Source organism: Sturnus vulgaris, chromosome 1 (assembly GCF_052056855.1).
Source record: "Sturnus vulgaris isolate bStuVul1 chromosome 1, bStuVul1.hap1, whole genome shotgun sequence".
Lineage (NCBI taxonomy): Eukaryota > Metazoa > Chordata > Aves > Passeriformes > Sturnidae > Sturnus > Sturnus vulgaris.
The window spans coordinates 127,074,353-127,095,571 of NC_142243.1; the positions used below are offsets into that span (position 1 = coordinate 127,074,353).

Sequence of the window (21,219 nt, forward strand, 5' to 3'; positions counted from 1 at the left end):
ATAAATTGGTTCCCTCAAATCCAAAATTCTCATACTGCATTCAGAAACTTTCCAAGCTCTGATAAGAATGATAATGTGATAGTGAACATTTATATCCATATCAAGTTGTTCATTCCAAAAGATCCATTTTTCTGTGTAGAGAGAAGAATTAGTTAAATGAAATGAAATGAAATACAGCTACTTCTGCAACAGAGTGTAACAAATGTGCAACTCTACACAATAGCTGAAGATAGAAAGTAAAGAAGGATACTATGCCCAGCTGAAAAGGAGCTCTCAGATTCATGAATATAGTAAAGTTGTGTTCCCTTTATGTGGCCTTGGTTTCCCCATCCAAGGGCTGGTGCATGATAGTGAAATTCTGCCTTCACTTTTGATCACAAAGGCATTTTAGTTTCAATTATAAAAGCACTTTATTTTTTCAACAAAAAATAAGAAAGCATTGACATTTTCAAAATGCATTGTTTGTATCACATAAAGGTTGTTTAATCATACACTTTGTTGTTAGAGCACTTTCATTTTTTTAAGTGTTTTTAAGAAAATGCTTTAATTTTAGTTTAGGGTACAAGAACATATAAATCTGCACCCATGGTGGGCTCAAGGTGATGTAAGGAAGCATCTGCTTTTAGTAGAAGTTCAAGCTGGAGATGAAAAGGTAAAGATCACTCTGGCTTTTAGCAGCTTTTATCCAATCACAGACCAGGCTTTTCTTAGCCCATGTTAATAATTATTATTTAAGCATGACAACCTCAGATAATTTTGCTTCCTTGCAGTAAATCTTCCTTGGATCTTGTGATACAGCAGCTCCTGTATCTGGGTCGTTATTCATTGTTATACAGCATAATGCCACTGAAGGATTAAGATGATATTAGCAAATGCATTATGAAGCCACAAGTAATCAAGCTTAATGTAGAGTGAGATTTGGAAGTAGAAAATATTCAGACTAAGATGTTAGCAGTGTGTTATGGAAATGGTTTAATCTCTGGTTATAAGTAGCTAATATATGCTGAATTTTAACATCAGTGTGCAACTTCGATTAGAATCTCCTAAATACATAATCCCCATAGCAATCCTACTAAAAAATGGGAGCTTAATTGTCGCCTTACAGTCTAGTACCTTTCACCTTCACATAATGCTACCATGATGGCTTTTCAAAACAGCAAGAAGGAGAAGAAGAAAGAGAGAAGAAAACCAACCAGAAGAATTTGTCAGCAAGACACTTTAACATCTGTTTCAAAAGTCATAGATTACAATTTAAAATGGAAGTCCCCTTTTGAACAAAGAAGGAAAGGTTATGAGAAAATACAGTTTGAAATTATTGATGTGTAAAGCCATGCGTGATTGCATCTGTCCTATAGCTCCCCCAAATGCACCAAATGGATATTGCTGAAACCTCATGGAAATAAGTGCAAGAGATTTGACTACAGTGATTGTCATTACTGCTTAGAATTCTGGTTGATGTGTCTCAAATGGAATATCTGCTTTTCTCACGCAAGCCGACTTTATAGACTGTGTGTCAGATGGGCTGTATGTGTTCTGCCCAGATAACCCTGGAAACATGTAACAGTCATGCAAATGATAATTCTAGAAAAAGAAATAAAGTAAATTGACCATTGATAGTTCTTTTTCTTCCTTTATCCTGCTCTCTTATATAAGCATCCAAGTGTAATGATTGTGAACTCAAAGAGTTTCTGTTTCAATGCACTTTATCTTTGTAGGCAATGAAGTTAGTGGGTTCAGCTTTAGTTCTTTACAGGGTTTTGTATTGTTTTGATCTTTTTTTTTCTTCCAGGAAGGACTACTTAAAAATGGTGCAGTGATTATCTCTTTTCTAGCATCAAAGTTTCTGTCTTTGCAGATATTTACTCAATGTTACACCAGAGCAGGAAGCAGCTGACCAAAAACACTGAAGCAATAAACAACACTTGCCTAGAACAGCACTGAAGTACATGAGACACTGCATTTATTATTACAAACATGCTCATACCTTGATCAGATATTGTTAATCACAGCAGATCCACTTCTGCAATTTACATGTTAGTCTTATCAGAATAATAAAAAAAAAAGCTGAATATTACTTCCCACCCCCACTTCTACTTCAAGGCTTTTTTTGCATCAAACAAATCAGCCCTTTTATTAAATTACCTTCTCTGGGATTCTCAGAGAAATATCTTGTGCTTCCTTCATACAGTTTTTCAGAGTCAGGGTGCTGATGGCACTCAGAAACCTCTTGCTATCTTTGGAGATTATTTCTTCTTTCTTGATTCTGTATGTCAGAATTGATTCTCAAATATATTTATCTACATTTTGCTAATTGTAATTTAAAATTCTATTCTAAAGGGTATACATTTAGACTATAGTAATTTTGAAGGCGAGCAGTTATTTCATTGGGTTGTCACTTCTTCCAGAAATCAAACCCTCCCTGTCATATATAAATAGATTGCTTGATATACATGCAATATCCTGTCGGTGTCATGCACTCTTTTCTTTAATCTGACTGACATAGCACATAATAAAATGCTCACTTCAATATATGTCTGTTGCATTTTGCCTAATTCTGGGCTTAGTTTAATATTAGTCATGAATATTTCCTACAACTGGATATGAATTTGAATATATAAAAGGCACATTTTATGTTCATGCTGCTGCACTTGCTTCTCCCATATATTTTATTGCTTTCCTTGCTTGTGATGAATTAAGCCATCTGAAGAAAAGAAGAACTGGAAGCAACAGGGACATTGAGCTGGTTATCTTTATCCACAAGCCAGGTGTAGCATGTGAGAGGGAGAATTGCATTCTTTTCACTTATTTTCCATAAGTAACTCACAGCAGTGAGCTGGAGGGAGACACATTCTCCTGTGGCCATGGCAAGAGGAAATACAAAATCCCAGCATATTAAATCTCAGATTTTTTTCATATAAAAGTACTTGATCACACTATATAAGCAATTTTATTCCATGTAATTTATATGGATTGTTTTCCAGGGGAGGCAGACATTTGTTTCACTTCTGTTTTGCTGCACATCTAAAGAAATATCTTTTTTTGGTAAAAAGCAGGTTTTGATCACTGGCCCTGGATGCTTAGATGTTTGTCTGGGTTTCTTTATAAGTGGAAATTACTATAATGAACAAAAAAATTATTGTGACTTTTTCAATATTCCTGCCAAGACACACATCCAGGTTTCCTTTAAGGAAGATTCACTTGTGGATAACTAGAGAGAAAATCATAATTCTTATACGTTATATAGTACCTGCCTTGAGCAATAATTATTTTTATTGCAACTGAAGGGTCAATGGGGATCCTGAAGATGTCTTTTGTTTTGGTTTGGTTTGGTTTTTCGGTTTTGGTATTTTGTTTGTTTGCTTGTTTGCTTGTTTATTTGTGAGTAATAATTAATTATTTAACACAGTATCTTCAGGAAAATAAAATTATTGAATGCAATTTTATGTATTCTGTTACTACTGCATCTACTTTTATAGCTGAGAAAGAAGAATTAGGCAGCATGTTCAGAGACACATTTTTATCAATTTGTGATGTTTTCACCTTTTGGTTATTGGACATCTGAAACACATTGGTTTGGCTGTTTGGTCATCTGAAACATATGAGCTCAGGTGGTTTTATCTTCTTGCTTTTTAAAGACCAGGAGATGAATTTTTTTAAATGTTACAGAAGCAGTGACTGTCATTTCTATGCTTCAGCAAGTCAAAAATGTTTAAAATACTACGGCATTTCTGGATTGCTATACCACCTACCAAGACCTGCATGTAACTTTTTGCTGTTAGAAAGTCTATTTCAACATTTGGCAATAGACTGAATTTTTTTCACAATGCTTGAAATGGAAAACAGTTTCAGACTCTTTCAAAATGGCCCGTCTTACCCTGGTTTTATTTTTCATGCAGAAGTACAGTCTATTCTGTCTACATATTGTGTGACCTTGCCTCCCTATGGATAGAAATGATAGAAAAAATGAACCACTGTCTAAAACAGATTAGATGCCAAACCTAGTTAGATCTTGCCTAATCCTATAAAAGTGTGTCAGTTAGGGACTTACTTGACCTACAGAAAAAAAGATCTGAAAACACTATTCTAGCTGGTTACTGATTCAGCTTGATTATACTGTAGCCACAGCTTTCTTACAACAGACAAAGTATGGTCATGCAAATTTAGCCCACTTTCCATCATCCTATGGCATCCACCCAACAAGTTAAAAAATACCTTTATTCAACAATGCAACCAACATGCAGCAGATTAATTGCCAGAACAACACAGTGAAATCCAAACAGAAATTACTCCCTAGTTAGATAAGGCTTTTCAAACAGTGGCCCACATTGTTCTTGCTGAGAGATTCTGACATGCTTGAGAAGTTTTATGGCACTAATGATACTATTACAGTTGTTCTTCAAATCTTGAGTTACTTTTTTTCCTATTGTCTTAATACCAAAGACTTTTTATATATATTATTTTCAACATGTATCTGTCAAGATAATTAAATAAATTTTAGATCATTCTTTCTTCCTTTCTTTCTTTTAGAAGGCAAATGATCAAATGCGTGTGTGCACAGAAAAAAATATGGAAGAAACTTTGAAGGAAGATTTCTCTCTCTAGCAGAGTAAACATATCAGATGTTACACACTAGATTCAGTGTTATTTTGGTGAATGCTGTAACAGCCAAATTAGCTAACCCAAAGGGAACAAAAAAGGTGTTTAGAACTAGTGACAGTACTTCAAAAAATGAGGCTGGGTCAAGCACTATACGAGCACTAAAGCGAGTATGGAGTATAATAAAGCAACTTGTTTTTTTGAATAGCTGGGCACAGTATAGGTAAGCCTATTGTTCCCCAAAGGCTGCTTGCAGTTACTGTTAACATACTTCTGTGCTTTTACCACAGCCTTCAGTAGCTGTGACAGTGCTTGCAAATGTGATGCTCATGACAAGTCTGTCTGCTTCTAAAGCATGTGAAGAAAGCCGAACACTTTTAATAATACTAATGGAGAGATTATCTTTAGCTTCTGATTTTTTTCCTTTTGAAAATAAAAGTGGGAGGTTTGTTTTAACACTCTGCCCTTTTCAGAAAGGTTGTAAGAAGCAATTGAGCCCCCTCTGCAAAAAGCTTCCCTTTTCAAGTTTTCCACTTAATTAAAATACCACATTTAGCTCACTAGAAGGGAAGTCTTCACCATTACCTTTTAAAGAAATAAAAAAATAAATAATAGTAGGCAATCCTCTGTCAGTATAAGAGTGTTTCTGTTAGTTTCTATGCACAAAGGGATAATTATATACTTTTAAAGTCCCCATTAAAGAGCCAAAAACTGTTCTACAGCTTCTTTATTAAAGATATCTGAATACTGCAGATAACATTAAAGGCTACAAAAGTTGCCAATTAGACTGTATTAATATGCAAATTTACGCAGAAAAGAACGTGTAAAATGTTTTGAGATTATTTAGGAGTGTAAAAGAAAGACTGGACTCATGGGCTACAAAGCTGCTATTATGCACACGCAGATGCACATATGTATGTTGCCTCTAAAGCACTAACAACACTCATTTTTGCTGCTATATTAAAAAAAGAGTGTAATAAAAATCTCATGATTGCTTTTTTTAAAGGATTATAAGTTATCCTAAGAAAGGAATTATTTAAAATTCCAAAATAATAAGGATTTCACAGTGATTCAGTAGATGTGTTATGGATCACATTTTCCAGAAATCTCCTAATGCTTTGGTATACCGCTACCCAGTAAAATGCATAACAGACCATGATTACCCACTCCCTCCTATATAATACCAGTCAATTTGCACTTGTTCTTTCCTGTATTTTGCATTTCTCTGCAATATTTTAACCTTTATGCATGTTCTGTTTAACCAATTATTTAAAATTTGCAACAAATTATATTCAGTCTATCAGATGTAAACCCAAAATTTCCAATTTATTCATGTGACTCATATTGGAAAGCAAAAGATAAGGACGTTGGCCACTTTTAATAGATTTCCATCAAATATTGAAAACCAGTTGTGAATGTGTGCCTGTGTGTCTCTGTGTGTTTATGCTGCTTCTGTGCTCTTACCATCGAGTTCAGTACGTTGTTCTTTAAAACTGAGCCCCACTGGGCTCTGTGCTACACTATGCAACATACAATCCAGCACAACTTATCACGCTGTGACAGCTAATATTTAAAAAACACACGCGTATTTTGAGGTTTGATAACTGCTATCAATCTTGATAATGGGTATGGAATCCAAAATTCTGACAGGTACCTAGTGGAAGGAACATCCACTACGAACAGCTAATGCTGAGGAAAATGAACAAGAGAGGCAGATAGTCTGTGCATCTAATTACAGATAAAACAAATAAATAATACAGAAAAAGCAATTATAAGTATCTACTGAGGTTTGCAAATTCAGAAAGGCTGTAAGCCCACCAAGGCCACCTAGCTGGCTTTAATTGGACATTTTGTTATTGAAGGGTTTGGGTCTTGCCTTATGGATTTTTTTAATGGTTATATTTTCAGGACTCCCAGTACAATTCCACACAGCACCTTAGTTTCAAAGAAAATGCCAACAAGGAATAGAGCAAAATGTGTAAATGCAGGGCTTTGATGCTTTGGAAAGGCACTCTTAAGAGAGAGTTAATCAAGTTAGAATGACCTCCAAAAGCAAAATTGCAGCACAAAGCATAATGGGTAATGCTATGTAAATTGCCGTGTATGCAATCGGGATGTTATTATAGCAAGACCAAAAGGTGCTAGCTAATGACCTCTACATTTGATCTCTGGTTTTCCTAGGGGCTGACAATGTCTCTGGCTGAGACAATAGCCACAGCCCGCTGATGAGCATGGAGAAGGGCAGGACACCTGTCTACAGCTGCCTCTGCAGCCTCAGTAGGCCAGATCTAGGTGCTGCTAACTGACAGTGGGGATCACTGCTGTGAAGTCACCCCTTAAATCAACACAACCTTAAACCAAAATGGCATTTATTATTATTAGTATTAGTATTATTTATAATTGGGTTACAATTATTCAAAAATTTATATTCTCTTCCTGAAAGATTTATTTTTCAAAATGCATAAGAACATAAGTAGGATGCTTGGAGAAAAAAAAAAAAAAACAAAACAAAAAACCAACATTTTTTTCATTTTTCTGCTTTGATTTTAATTTCAGAAATTTTGGGATTAACCAACAATTAATTCTGATAATTTACATAATTTTACATTGAAACAACTATTCTAGAACTTTGATTTCTTCTGCACATAATGTATTGTTTAAGAAAGTAAAAGTGAAAATATTTCTCATTTTATTTCTTCATTCTTTGTAAAATCCTTTGGATAAAATTTTCTATATGAAAAAAATGTTTTACATTATTTCCTATTTGATTCCTTAACTTCTGTTATTAGAAAGATTTCATATTTAGTACATTATATTGTGAAAGAAATTTGCTATAATAATGGTGCATTTTGCACTTAGGTTACAGTAGAGATTTTTTAATGCACTGTGGCATGGGTTTTCTCTTTGAGGAATCTGTTGCAAGGACCCAATTCTGCTTCCATTTAAAGAAATTCCCTCAAAAAGGAACATGATTTGATCTTGTAAGATGTAATATTATAGATGAAGGATTTCATTTTTAGGATCTGTGTTGACTTATATTATGTATGCAAGCCTAGATTTATTTTATACCTCACTATTGGTTTAGCTCATGACAAAATGAATTAAACAACGAATAGGTTACAGATATTTCCCTCGGGATGAGGGTATTTGATCTTTTTCTCTATTTTCTACATAATATTAAAATCAACATCTCCTGAAACATGACAAATGCATTGTTTGCTTCAATATTTTTATTTTTCAAGAAATGTAATATGAAGCAAGATAATGCCAAAGATGAAGGACCTTTAATTAAACATGCTTACACATTAACATTTTATTTAATTCATTTTTTAGCACATTTTAGAAATATAACCCATGTGTATTTGTGCAGCCCTGATAATCCTCCTACACACAGTCAGGGAGAGACTGTAACAAAGGAATAGCAATACAAAACAGAGAACAATTCTGCTTGATTTTCCATTGCAGTCATTTTATCAGGGACAGGGAATATTTTACAGTCGTGTGCAGATGAAGGTTGCATGCATTCCCCAGCATTAAATTGTGGTAGAAAATGAAAAACCTAATAGCATTTTGATGTATTCCAGTTAGGTTTTCCATTAAGAGAAAAAGGTGATATGTTCACACCATTTGTCAGGAAAAGAAGAAATGAAGAAAATGTTGACAATTTCATTACACTCTGGTTATGGGGTGATCTGAACTTACCTATTACAAGATAAAAAAAAAAAAAAAGAAAAACTATTCAAGATATTATTAGTCGAAAACATTACTGTTTATAGTTACTTTAACTTCTGCTACAACTGTAGTTGATATAGCAGTATGAGCTGCAGATTTTAAAAGAGAGATTTCATATAATTCACAGCCTTGATAAAAAAACCTTGTATCCCTTTGAATGACATAGTCCCATACTGTTGAACAGTTCTCTGATAAACCTAGTCATTCACAAATGCACCAGATGATATAAAAAGTGCTTCTAAGTCTATTGCTCTTAAGCTTGTATTTTTCAATAAATTTTTTCTACTAGTTCTCTTCTCTTCTCTTCTCTTCTCTTCTCTTCTCTTCTCTTCTCTTCTCTTCTCTTCTCTTCTCTTCTCTTCCTTTCTGCTGAGAAAATATCCCGAGAGGAAATGCCAAAGTTAAAAAAATAATGTGCATTTACAGGGTGCAAGAGAATTAAGCTGTAGCTTCAATCTGCCCAACTGGAAAGAAGTATAAAGTATCTTTAATTAGGTTTTATTATAAGTTCCACAGAACTTTGTATTGCATACAATAAAATTAAGAACAGATATTTGGGTGGAGTGGTGTTTATAGCTGAGCTCCTTGGCATTTCTATAATTATGTATCAGAAATTGCTCTTTAAGAATATCTATTTGGGAGAGAAGCATAAAGCAACATCAGCACAATGGATTCTGTTATTTCTTACCCACAAGCCCAAGATCCATTAACTAAACCAAAAATTTAAAAAAGAAACAAAAACCCCCACAAAAATAAACAAAAAACTTGACTGAGTTATTAGTTAATCATTGGCTGAATACACCTGACTTCATTCTAAAATTTGGTGAAGAATAATTTGTCTAACTCTTACACCACAAAAGTCATACTGAACACACACTATCACTTTTATGCTTAAAACTAGTGTGTATTAATCTAGTCCTGAAGCATATATAAACCTGAAGTGAGACCCTTGCTATAGAGGCTTCACACCTCTTGACTCTATCTGCTCTACCCTTTTTTGACAATCAAGTTAGTTTGAGGGAAATTTTTTCTGTGATTATAAAAGTATGAGTTTCTCTTACTGCTCTACTAAACTAACATCATGGATTATGCAAAGCCAACCAAAATCAATGATCATTTCAATGGAATCTGCATTTTGAATATAACTTTGTAGTCGAAGATAGCACAAAAAAATAAATATAATGACCATTTCTTCATATTTGTTTATGTGAAGGACCAGAACATTTACTTTGCTAGCTGTGCATAGAGGGTTTGGTCCAAAATCCACAGAAGTCGATGACTGGAAGGGCCTAATTTGATTCTTTGTGTTTTTTCAAAAAGTTCTGGCAGGAGATAGATATCTTTGCACGTTAAGCATATGAAGAAAACAGGAGAATTTTATGCTCCCATCTTTTCCTTATTCTTATTCTTTTGAACAAAGTTAGTGTGTAACTGCATTCCACTGAATTATTTTCCTGGTGAAAACCATTTAATTTCAGGGACAAACTACCAACAATGCAGCATTTGATGAGATAAAATTACTGATTAAAAATTGCTAATAAAATGATACACCCCTAATATTTACTTGTTCAAATTTCTTGCTGCTTACTGGACCTGATTGAACCTGGACAGAGTTCAAAAAAAATATATGCATGAGAAACAGGAAAAGAGAGAAAATTATGCTACCCAGTGACTATCCCTCTTTGGTTTGACAAGAAGGTGGGAAGGGGAGTTGCATCTGAAAGCTATGGACCTAGAAGCAGGCATACTTTAACAAAGAAGCAGTGGAAAGCACTTGTCATATCATGCTACTAATCCTTAAAGCATTAAATATAGGTTGCTAAAGGAGACAGCAAAAATCTGCATTACTAAAATCTTTCATGTATTTCTACAGATGTAGGTGGAACCAGTTGTAGCAGTCATTGTATAATAAAACAGATGTATTAATAATGCAAGAAAATAATTTATAGGTAACTCTTGAGACATATGCATATGGATTGACACCCAGTCTATTTGTGAAAAGATCGTGAGTCTTTGGAAAAATAAAAACCATGGCATTATAGTTTCTTCCTTTTAATTTAGTAGGCCAAAAATGACACACTAAGGAATTCCAGAGATCAGTGTTTCTGTCTTCATAAAATCAATCTGCATTTTAATTTTAAAAAAGGCTCGGTTAACCCAAAGTTAGGCAGTTTGTTATAAAAATATCTATCACCAAGCAACACACTTTCTTTCCTAAAAGAACCCTCTAAGGTAATAATAACAAAACTCCAGCATTAAGAAAATCACAGAACCAACAGCTATCCAATACCAAAGTTAAAGACCTTAATTAGTCTCACAATCACATATTTTCTTTGCCTCATTGAGAGACCAGGATTGACCATCTTTAGGGATGAATCAAGATTACATTGCAAGCAAGTACTTAGGAACCCAGCAGATCTATGCGAGGAGGTTAATAGTCTTGGTGAAGGAAACTAAATGTTGCTCTTGGATAATTAGATTCCATTGTCAGCAATGGGAAGGCTACAGAAGCATGAAACATGTTTCTTCTTCTGCAGTCTATATTGTCTGCAAACACCTACAAACTCTCGTTCAACACTTCCCTCTTCATAATTTTTGGTAAAGAAATGTAATTTCCTGATACATTTCCAAACAGAAATTTATGTATGTTAGCATGCACATCATCAGCACAGATGTCTTTCAGATGACATGAGCACTGTTGACTGCCATTTGACCTAAAGTACATAACCACGAGCAGTAGTATATTATCAGCCTCTACTTCATAAAGCAATTCTTGCAGAGAACTGGTATTACTTTGCCATGTTTCACAATGTGGGGATTGCAGTTTGTGGTTCAATGAGCAATTTCATGCTTTCATTTTTCAGCTCAGAGCTGACTCAGTAGCTCCTTGCTTCTTTCCAGCCTGTACACTTTCTGGTCTTGACCATCTTCCCACCAGCCAGTGCTCATTTAAGGTTCAGTTACATAGCAGGTTCCTGGCTTCAGCAAGGACATCAGCTTGTTATCCCAAACATTAGTGCCAGTTCTCCATGGTTTTCTCTTTCCAGGACTCTTTTCCTCTCTTGGCTGTTCCAATCTTGTGTTTTTCCAATCTTGCCTTGTGTTATGTTAATTCTCATCCTAAAATTCCTTTACCTCATTTCCTTTTTTTCCTTATTCTTCAACAAACGGTGGTTTCTTTTTGTTTTTTCTCTTTCCATTTCTTAGTGAGAATCTTTTCTTTTTCAAATCTCTGGAAATCTGGCAAGGTAGATATAGCAGAGATGTTGCATTTACTCTTCTGAGTCTCAGTGATGTAGAAGCCTGCAGCAATGCAGAACAAGTTGCTAGGACATTTATTCCATCTTGCAAATGCAAGGTAGAGTCTGACCATTACAAACCATATTTCCAGAGAATTTTGCAGACGAAGTCTAACAAGTTCTGCTGACCATGTGTTAAGTGAGCTTTACATGCCTTCAGAAAAGACATATTATGGACAACAAATCCTCCTATGCTAAATTTAAATTATTTTCTCAGAAATACAGGTACTACACATATACAGACATCCTTAGTGGAAAAATTGCAGCTTTTAATGTATGAATCTAACATGTTTTTTGCCAATTTTATTCTGAACATTAATCAAATAGATTGTGCTGAATGTTTAATAGAATTTGAATGCAAAACTGATATTTCAATTTTAAAAATTATCCTGCAGATTTAGTTTGGCAAAGTTCTAAGTGAAATGCAGCCTTTAATGGCAGTTTATTCCTTCACTATAAGTTTAACATATCCTGTACTACCTCTTCCAACTATTCCAACCATTCTCTAAACGTCAGACCTCTTTTCCTGTGCCTGTAGTAGAAAAAGGTATTTTTTCAATGAGTGCACACTGGCCTGAGCCTCAACAACGTGTTTTATTGCATGTTGTTTCCTCTCCCTCTCTTGAAGGTTTTGGTTGTCCTTCCCCTCAGCTGAGGTCCTGGGGGCAGGTGTTTTGTTGGAGTGTGTTCGTGCCCTCTCTTGGAGGAGGTGAGCATGACCGAAAAATAACCTTGTGGCAATTGCACCAGTAGTTAAAAAATTTAAGATACCTTAATATGCATCTCAATAGATTAAACGACTCAAAAAGCACAGAAATTATGAACAATGACATTACAGGACTTATCACATCTAAAGCCACTTTTTTGTTCATTAAAGCACCTTAAACATTCTTGCTTTACTCTGTTGGTCTTTATACAATGAAACTTTTTCTAGTATGTGTGATAGGGTATTAATCCACCATAGGATTCCACTATGGTTGTTATGTATGTTTGCATCCTGAATGCATCTGGCTACCTCATAGAAAAAATAAATAATGGATTTGTCTTGTTTTGCTGCCTTGAGACTAGCAGGATAACTGTCACTGTTTTGTACCTCTGAGCTTTTTCTTCCTCTTTGAGTGTTTGTGGGTGGTTGTTAGGCTAAAAGGTGATATGCTGTATTCTCAAGGGATATTTGCAATACTGCTGCAGAGCTTGGACCTGAGACATGGACTGGATAAGCTTTTGGTAACTCTCTGATATTTGACTGGAAAGTTATGTAGGGAAAGCAGTAGCAAGCAGTCACCATCTTTTCACTTGCAGGATTTAATTCCCCTAGTAGACATCAGTAAAGCAGGGTATGTATTCTGAATTGGATTTTTCAGGGGAATTTCTTCCCATCTGTCATCTGCAAAAGATGCTGGGAGAAGAGGGCGACAACCAGGAAGGAGGAATAGGAGGTAATTGAGTTAGCAGAAGACATGGCCGAGTGCCTTGGCATGCCATTGGAATGGTTCTGGGAGAGGGGAGAGGCAGGTTGGTTCTGGCAGATTCTTAGCTGAGGGTAGGGCAGCCTTGGCTCAGCTTGGAGGGGAGACGATTGTGGTGTTTGGTGCTGGATTTTTCCTGCCCAGGGGACTTGCTGTGACAGAGGAGCCTTCCTTACCTTTGGGAGCAGCTGGTGGATTGGGACTTTTTCAGCGCCCGCCCCCGCCGGGAGAGACCCTCTCCATATTCATGGGTGCTTCAGGGGAAAATGGGACCCCCAGCTCCTGTCTCTCTCCAGAGGGACCTCCCAGCTGCTGACTAGAACCTTGGCTGCTGCTGCCATCGCCAGGACACCGCACCAGACACCCGAGAGCCAGGTGACTCCTGCATCCTCCCTCCTGAGGCTGTCAGTGCTCACTTCAGCCACCCTGAGCCAACAGCATCCCTGCATCCCCGGAGGAGTCACTGCACCCGCTCTGCCTCCACACCAGCCACCAGCACCTCTGCCCGTTGTGGTCATACGACACCAAAGGGAAATTGCTTCAAGGGCGAGAAAATGTTATAATTTTTTTGCTGTTTTGTTTTGTTTTTGTTGTTGCCTTTGTTGTTGTCTGTATGTCTTGTTTTATATATATTCATATCCCATATCTGCCTGAAAGCCTTGTAATTTCAAAGTCATAATAATTTGGAGGGAGGAGGCAATTTTTTGCATTCCAGGAAGGTTCCCACCTTCCTTGGCAGACATCTGTCTTTTAAACTGGGACAGTATCCTATGAATATTTTTTCATACACTATTATAAGTACCCAGTTTAGACCCTGGGCGTATATAGGACTTTGATCAGAGACCAAGTCAGTGAAATCTATCATAATGCTTCAGATTGATTTCTACATCTGTTGGAGTTCAGTAAGACCTTCAACTTTAGAAGTGTCACTTTCTCAAGCTGCAGCTCAAAGAAATTGTTGGGAATATGAAAAATATATGAGGAGAAATTTTATTTCTGCAAAATTTCAAACTAGAATGAACCAGGAAATTTCTTCTTCATTCTCCATGATATTTTCTTCTCTTACAACTAGACCTTTGCAACTAGAAAGCAAAGAAAATTTCATCTATGTGTATTTTAAGATCCCACATGGAAACGAGAAAAAAATCACCCACTTAACTGTTATTTATGAAAAATTACTATGTGGTGTCTTAATGCTTCTTTTTAGGGAACCATTTTGATTATTAGCTCATACTTAGTGTTTTATTTGCCATGTACACCTCAGTATCAACTAATCAGACTTTATTCTTGAACACTCTGAATTGCCTGTAGCACTTCATTTCAGCAGGCAAACTGACTCACGCTGACAGGAAACAATATGAAGCTTTCCCCGAAGGGACCATCCCATAATATCAATACAAGTATGTAGTCATTAGCTAGTCAGGGAACATCTAACAATTACATTAGTCAAAGCACTTTACAACATTTAGTTTTGTAGAGAATCTGAGATTCCATCTCTGAAGCTATGTTGAGCATAACAACCAAACTTAACAACACTCTTTTGTTGTAAAAAATAATAATTTGGGGAAAATCAGGTTGTCTAACAAGTTAAACATATTGTAAAATATTTTAAAATTTTCTTACATATATTTATCTCATAAAAAAAACATTTACCATGGTTTTTCTCTTTTACTTCAAAGTACCATAGGAGTACATACTTCCCACAAAAGCTCAGTGACTTAATAAAGGACAACATTTTTATACAAAACAGTCTGAAAATATGCATGTATAGAAACATTAATATTTAAATCTCAATAGCAGCATGTATTATTAAGCATGTCTACTCTTTCTGCAAGAAGGCCTTAGAGGCTTCATGCCATTGAAAAAAAAAAAAAACATGATCTCAGGCATCTGTTCAGGAACCTGTGCAGCAGCCCCAAGACTCATGATGATGCAGAAGCCCCTGGAGCCAAGCAGGCGGTGCTGGGAGCAAATGAAGGAGGTTTAAATGTCTCCAGGCACCTCAAGTGCCCCAGAGAGTGGCATGTCAGCAGGGTGTGGCATGTCAGGAGGGTGTGGCATGTCAGGAGGGTGTGGCACCCCAGTTTGCACAGCAGTTCACCCAGCAGTGTGTAAAAGAAGGGCTCCTCTTTTGCCCATCCAGGAGGCACCAATAGAAGCAACAAACAAACTCTGTAGCTTGTAAGAAAGAGCAAAGAGATCTTTTTAGCCCCAGTCTTATTAATGTACTAGTTTGAGCTTCCTTAGTTATGGTGTTGACACGCAGTCAAGCTCAGTCCCCTGAAGCTGAGGAAGTCATTGAAGCCTCCAAGTCAGAGGCCTCCAGACCTGCGGACCTGCTGCTGGTAGATGTATCTCTGCAGGTGACAGGGTCCCAGGAGTGCCTGATGCCTCTTTGCAAGGCTGGGTCAGCTTGCAGGTGTGCTGTGGCTGAAGGGTTGTGTTGCTACGAGAAGGAGCTACAGGAAGAAGTGAGCAGGCTAAGTAGTATACAAGCAAATGAACAAGACACTAATAGGCTATTTTCAAGGATGCTACAGTTTCAGTCTGGAAATCTGGAGTGCCCTGTTCCGTGGTTACAGGCTCTTCAGGGGGGATAGGCAAAGCAGAAGCAGGGGCATGATTGCATATAATAAAAGAGTTAGAATGAATGGAGTTCACAGCTGAAAATGGTACAGTTGAGAGCCTCTGGATAAGAATCAAGTGGTAAACAAATAATGTGGATGTCATTCTGGAAGTCTACTCTAGACCTTCTACCCAGGACAATGATGCCAGTTCTTTGAGGAACTAAAGGACACTTTCAAGTCAACTGCCCTTGTCCTTGTGGGGGATTTCAACCAGAAATTAACTGGGAACATCACGTAGCTGGCAAAACCTGGGCCAGAAGATTCCTAAAAATCCTGGATGAAAAATTTATAGAACAGGTCATAAAGGAGCTGACATGGAAAGATTCCTTCCTTGATCTCCTGCTTCTCAACAGAGTGGATCACATGAGCAAAGTGGGGACTGGTAGCTATCTTGGCCACAGCAACCCTGAAGAGATGGAGTTTAAAATCCCTGTTGACAGAAGGAAAACTGCCTGCAAAACCTCAGCTCTGGATATGAGGAAAGCAGACTTCAGACTGCTCAAAAAATTAGAAAGGTCCCCTTGATAAAGTGTTTCTGCAGATGCTGGAGCCCATCAATGCTGATCACTTTTTAAATGTCACCTCCTAAGGGCACAGGAGCAGGCAATTCCCAAACTGGGAAATCAAGCAGGTGAGGCAGAAGGCCAGCTTGTCAGAACAGGAATGGTCTCTTGGAAATAGGGCAAGAAAGAACAGTGTATGCCCAGTAAAAGCAAGGTCAGGTGACATGGGAAGAATACAGAGATGTTACTTGCCACTGTACTGAGAAAATTCATTCAGCCAAAGCTCAACTGGACTTGAAGGGCACCAGAAATGTGGGTGACAAGAAAAAGAGATATTTTCATATATATTAATGGCAATAGACAGTGTAAGAATAACATTGGCCCATTACAAATTGAGGATGGTCACCTCAAAAACAGGGACAGAGACAAGGCAGAGATGTTTAACTCATTCTTTGCCTTTGTCTTCAACAGAATGAGGGACAAAAGGAGTCTCAGTGTCCTGAGCTGGAAGACCATGACTGCAAGAATGGTCAACTCCAAGTCAACCCTGAAACTGTGCAGGCTCTGCTGCTCCAGTTGGATCCCTGCAAATCTATGGGGCCTGATGGGATTCATCCAAAAATCCTCAAAGATCTGGCTGATGTCATAGCAAAACAACTTTTGATGATTTCTGAGCAATTTTGAGAATCCAGAAAGGTCTCCACTGACTGGACACTGGTAAATGTTGAATCTGAGTCAGCAGAGCCCTGGCAGCCAGGAGGGCCAACCCTGTCCTGGGTGCATCAGGCACAGCATCACCAGCTGGGCAAGGGAGGGGATTGTCCTGCTCTGCTCTGAGCTGGGGCAGCCTCACCTCCAGTGCTGGGAACAGTTCTGGGCACTGCAATATAGGAAAGATATAAACAGCAGTTAGAGAGCATCCAAAGTCAATAAAGATGGTGAAAGGCCTTGAGGGGAAGCCACGTGAGGAGGAGCAGCTGAGGCCAGTGGGTTTATGCAGTCTGAAGAAGGAGACTGAGGGGAGACTTCATTGCATTTTACAACTTCCTTGTGAGGACAAGGGAAAAACACTGATTTCCTCTCTGTGGTGACCAGTGACAGGACCCAAGGGAATGGTCTGAAGTTGTGCCAGGGGAGGTTTAGGTTGGATATTGGAAAAAAGGTAAGTTCTTCACCCCAAGAGTTATTGGGCACTGAAGAGGCTCCCCAGGGAAGTGGTCACAACACCAAGTCTGACAGAGTTCAAGAAGTGTTTGGACAACAGTCTCAGTCATGGTGTGATTCTTGGGGGTGGTCCTGCGCCAGGCCAGGGCTTGGACTTGATCCTTGTGCATCTCTTACAACTCAGCATATTTCGTGATTCTCTAATACTGCTTGGCATGAAGCCATGTGCCTTTAGGAGCTTTAACCAGTGCAAAATGTTGCAGTACATCTTGCCAACATCTCTAAAACTTCTCTCTGCTCTCTACATTGATGTCCCAGATTGTTGACACAAGGATAAGGCCTCACTCTTGTTATCTTGGCATGTGACATAGTGAAGACTTTTTAAAGCACTTCAAATACAGGATAAACTGGCCAAAGATACATCAGTGCCAGCAGCAGCATTGTTGAAAGATGCTCAGGTATTTCCTAATAAAGTCAGCAAGAAAACCTGAAATGGTTTCTACACAACAGAGACCCATGAATCTCATAAAAGTAAGCCCTTACAAGTCAAGTTCTAAATTCCCTCCTCAATTTTTCACTAAGGTGGTCTGGGAGTCAGATATAAATTATTAAGAAATGCAGAATACACACTCTAGTACATAGTCCCTTGCAATAGCATGCTGAAGGTCCTACTGTAATTGGGAATAAACATAATGCTGGAAAAGAAATCAGATGGAAATGTCTTGAACTGACTTAGATATGCACACCAGGAGTAAAAGGCATTTCTTCTCAGGTGGACATTTCAGCAATTCAAGTTTTGCTAGGAACAAGTTGCCACTGCCATACACAGTCTTAGAAACACCTGGCAGGACTTCAGTGCTGCTGTTATCTCTTGTCTGCTGAAGGCTCCCAAAGTAGTAAAATAAATGCTCTGCCAAGCTGGTGATGAAGCACTGTAAAACCTATGATGGGTGACTTGAAAAATGTTCTTAGGTTCAACTGCAAGCTTGCAGTCTGATTTAAACCACATGGAGACTGTATAGACCTGTGTATTATCTGATATGCCTTTAAAAGTCTCAACTCCAGCATCTTGCGTATTTCCAAGTTCACTGGAAAATTCTTTAAAACATGAGAGTGGTACTTCAGAGAAGGACATTTTTTCTTCAGTTTTTTGTTAAACTACTTTGAGTTCTCGCATTTGGTATTATCTATATTATTCCTTTCCCTTTTCTTTGTGATAACAATACCATAAATAAATCAAAGGTTAATGATAAGGAATTCCTTAATTTTTCAGATTTTTTCTTGTTTTGCAAATAAAAAAGAAAGTATTAAATGTTGTTAAGTAGGGATTTTTGTTCCCAGAATTAGAAAACAATTTTTTATTATGATTTATCGTTTTGCTTCTACTTCATGGCACCAAGAAGTAAGGGATTGGCAACAAAAGTCAAAGAACTACTGGTTTTTAAAGAATTAGAAAAGGTTCTGCTTCATTTTTTCAAGGTGTTCTGCTATTTCAGCAGTTCTGTCTACTTGTAGTTTTTGCTATATTAGTACTACTTTAGTGTTACAGGTATGTGCAAATGAGGTTTTCCCTCTGTATTTTATTTGTGGTTATATTGTAACAAAATATTGTATGACAACAGTAATTATTAACATCCAAGGCAAGTAATGACCCAAAGTCCTTCATGTATTTGCAAAGTAGTTAATTTCAACAAACTGGCAACTTTTAGATACTTACAGAAATACCGCACAGGTCTTAAGAAGACAGTCAAATTAGGTTTTAAAAAAGTGTCATATTCCATAATTTAAGGTAGAAAGTCACCATGTATATGCTATCGATAGCTGGCCCAATGTAAAACTTTTCCTTTTTTTTTTTTTTTAATGCGGAAGTGAATACTGTGGGCAAACTAATCTTCAGGAGGTCTCATTTTTATTCTGATTTGCCAGTCTTTGACTTTCTCTTAGCACCTATCTCTTGCTTGCCTCATTTTATAAACTTGTAGTAAGAATGATGACTGTTCTTTGGCTGAATGTTATATAAGGATTCTTTCCATTTATGTTTCAAATTATTTGAATTTGTCTTCCAGAAAAAAAATCTTTCCATTCCTTCTTATATAAAAAAGTAATTAGGGAGTAATAATAAGAAAACCTTTACCACCTTGTTTCTAGATTTGCTATTCACACATGCTGACTGAACTAAAAAAAAAAAATAAAAAAATCAATATATGGTACTTGTTAATGAATGCTGAAATTCATCAATACTCTGCTTATGTCCAGTATTAATATACTGATGAAAATCTGAGTTCTGCTCTGAACTGCTTTTGTTCTTAAAATTTGCAACATAAAATAGAGCTCCTAGCCTCTCCAGAATATGTCTGTTTTATTACCATAGTGAAATGTCAGAAGATAGTTGCTGAGACAAACTTCTCCTGACCATTGAATTTTTTCTTTTCCCTTTCTCTTAGGGACTCACATCAACACTTTTCAAGAGAGCGGAGGGAATATACTTATTTCTTTTTACAATGAAGACATTCTTTAATTGAATGAACATGTAAAAATAGCTCCTTAAACTCCAAGATACATTCTTTTTTTCTGTTCAAGGGAATATTTTTTTCTCATATCTGTTGTACTCAATGAATACATAGATACTGAGAAAGTTAAAAATGTCTGTGCCCCTTCTAATTGTCTAAGTATCACCCCATGTTTTGGATTTAGATTTTTTTATCTGGGTCACAAAGAAAGGACTGCATGCACCCAGGAGAGAAAAAGGATAATGAATCTCATCCAGTATCCAATACTGTACAAAGGAGAAAAAAAGAAATGCACTCAGCAGATTAAAATGAAATATGCAAGAATACCCTGGAAATGATGTGTTCGGTCTTTATGTATGAATTAAAGCCTTCATTTTCTAATAGCTTATTCTAATTTCCCTGTGTGGTTAGTACGGTAGACCTTAAGCCCAAGAAATGATTAAGAGAAAAAAAAATCTCTTTTGCTCTAGGATGTAATCCTTCCATTTGTAGATACCAATAGATCGGTCAAGTGGCAAAGACTAAAGAAGCTATAAAAAGACTAAAGAAGGCTATAAAAAGAGTATGTATTGGAGTTTCATTTCCCCACAAGCTCGTGACATCATAGCTGTATTTTTAGTGAAGTCTTATCATTATTTCATGTCTGGAGCAAATTAACATGTCTATATCTGAACATGTGACTCTTTTGAAAAGAGATAGCATTATGTCCATGTATCTGAAGCACAGACCACAGACCATGACCATGGTAATCATCACAATTTCAGCAAAGGTAGGATTAAAGAAGAACCACCATTCCCTTGTTATAGCTGAAGATCTATATAAATACCAATTATAATATGAAAAAGCAACTTATACTAATAATAAAAAGAAATACAAAAGGTATATGATTTTAAACCTAAGTTAAAAGAAATGTGGTAAAATAAATGAATGGAAACAGCTGCAGTGTTCAGGCAGCGGCACCAAAACTTTCCTGGATGCCTCCTACTTGTGTGTTCAACTTTATTATTATCTAAGAAAGAAAGGTATTATGAAAATATCCAGAAAGGTGCTTGTTCAAGCAAGCATGTAAGTGGAAAACACAGTACCATAACATATGGGAACAGTCAACAAGATGACAAAAATAACTTAAATGTGGCCTGTTAAAAAACAGGTTTACAGTGAGTGTCCTGACATTATTTACATTAATACTATTAAAAATGTTATCAATACTACTATTAAAAATATTTTCATTAATGCTGTAATAACACCTAATTCACCACAGGACCATCAATGACAGTTTCTTTGGTTTTGAGATGTCAGAGAGACTGTGAAAAGAAGAG

The 21,219-nt window shown here is 36.8% G+C and overlaps 1 long non-coding RNA gene across 1 annotated transcript in view; it reads right to left on the minus strand.

Moving 5' to 3' along the window:
- Positions 1–7,468: 7,468 nt before the first annotated feature.
- The window catches only part of LOC148225512 (uncharacterized), a 113,131-nt gene continuing 99,380 nt past the window's right edge, over positions 7,469–21,219 (minus strand). The window contains exon 3 of the long non-coding RNA XR_015807805.1: positions 7,469–8,694. This is a non-coding gene — a long non-coding RNA (uncharacterized LOC148225512). The remainder of the gene's footprint in view (positions 8,695–21,219) is intronic.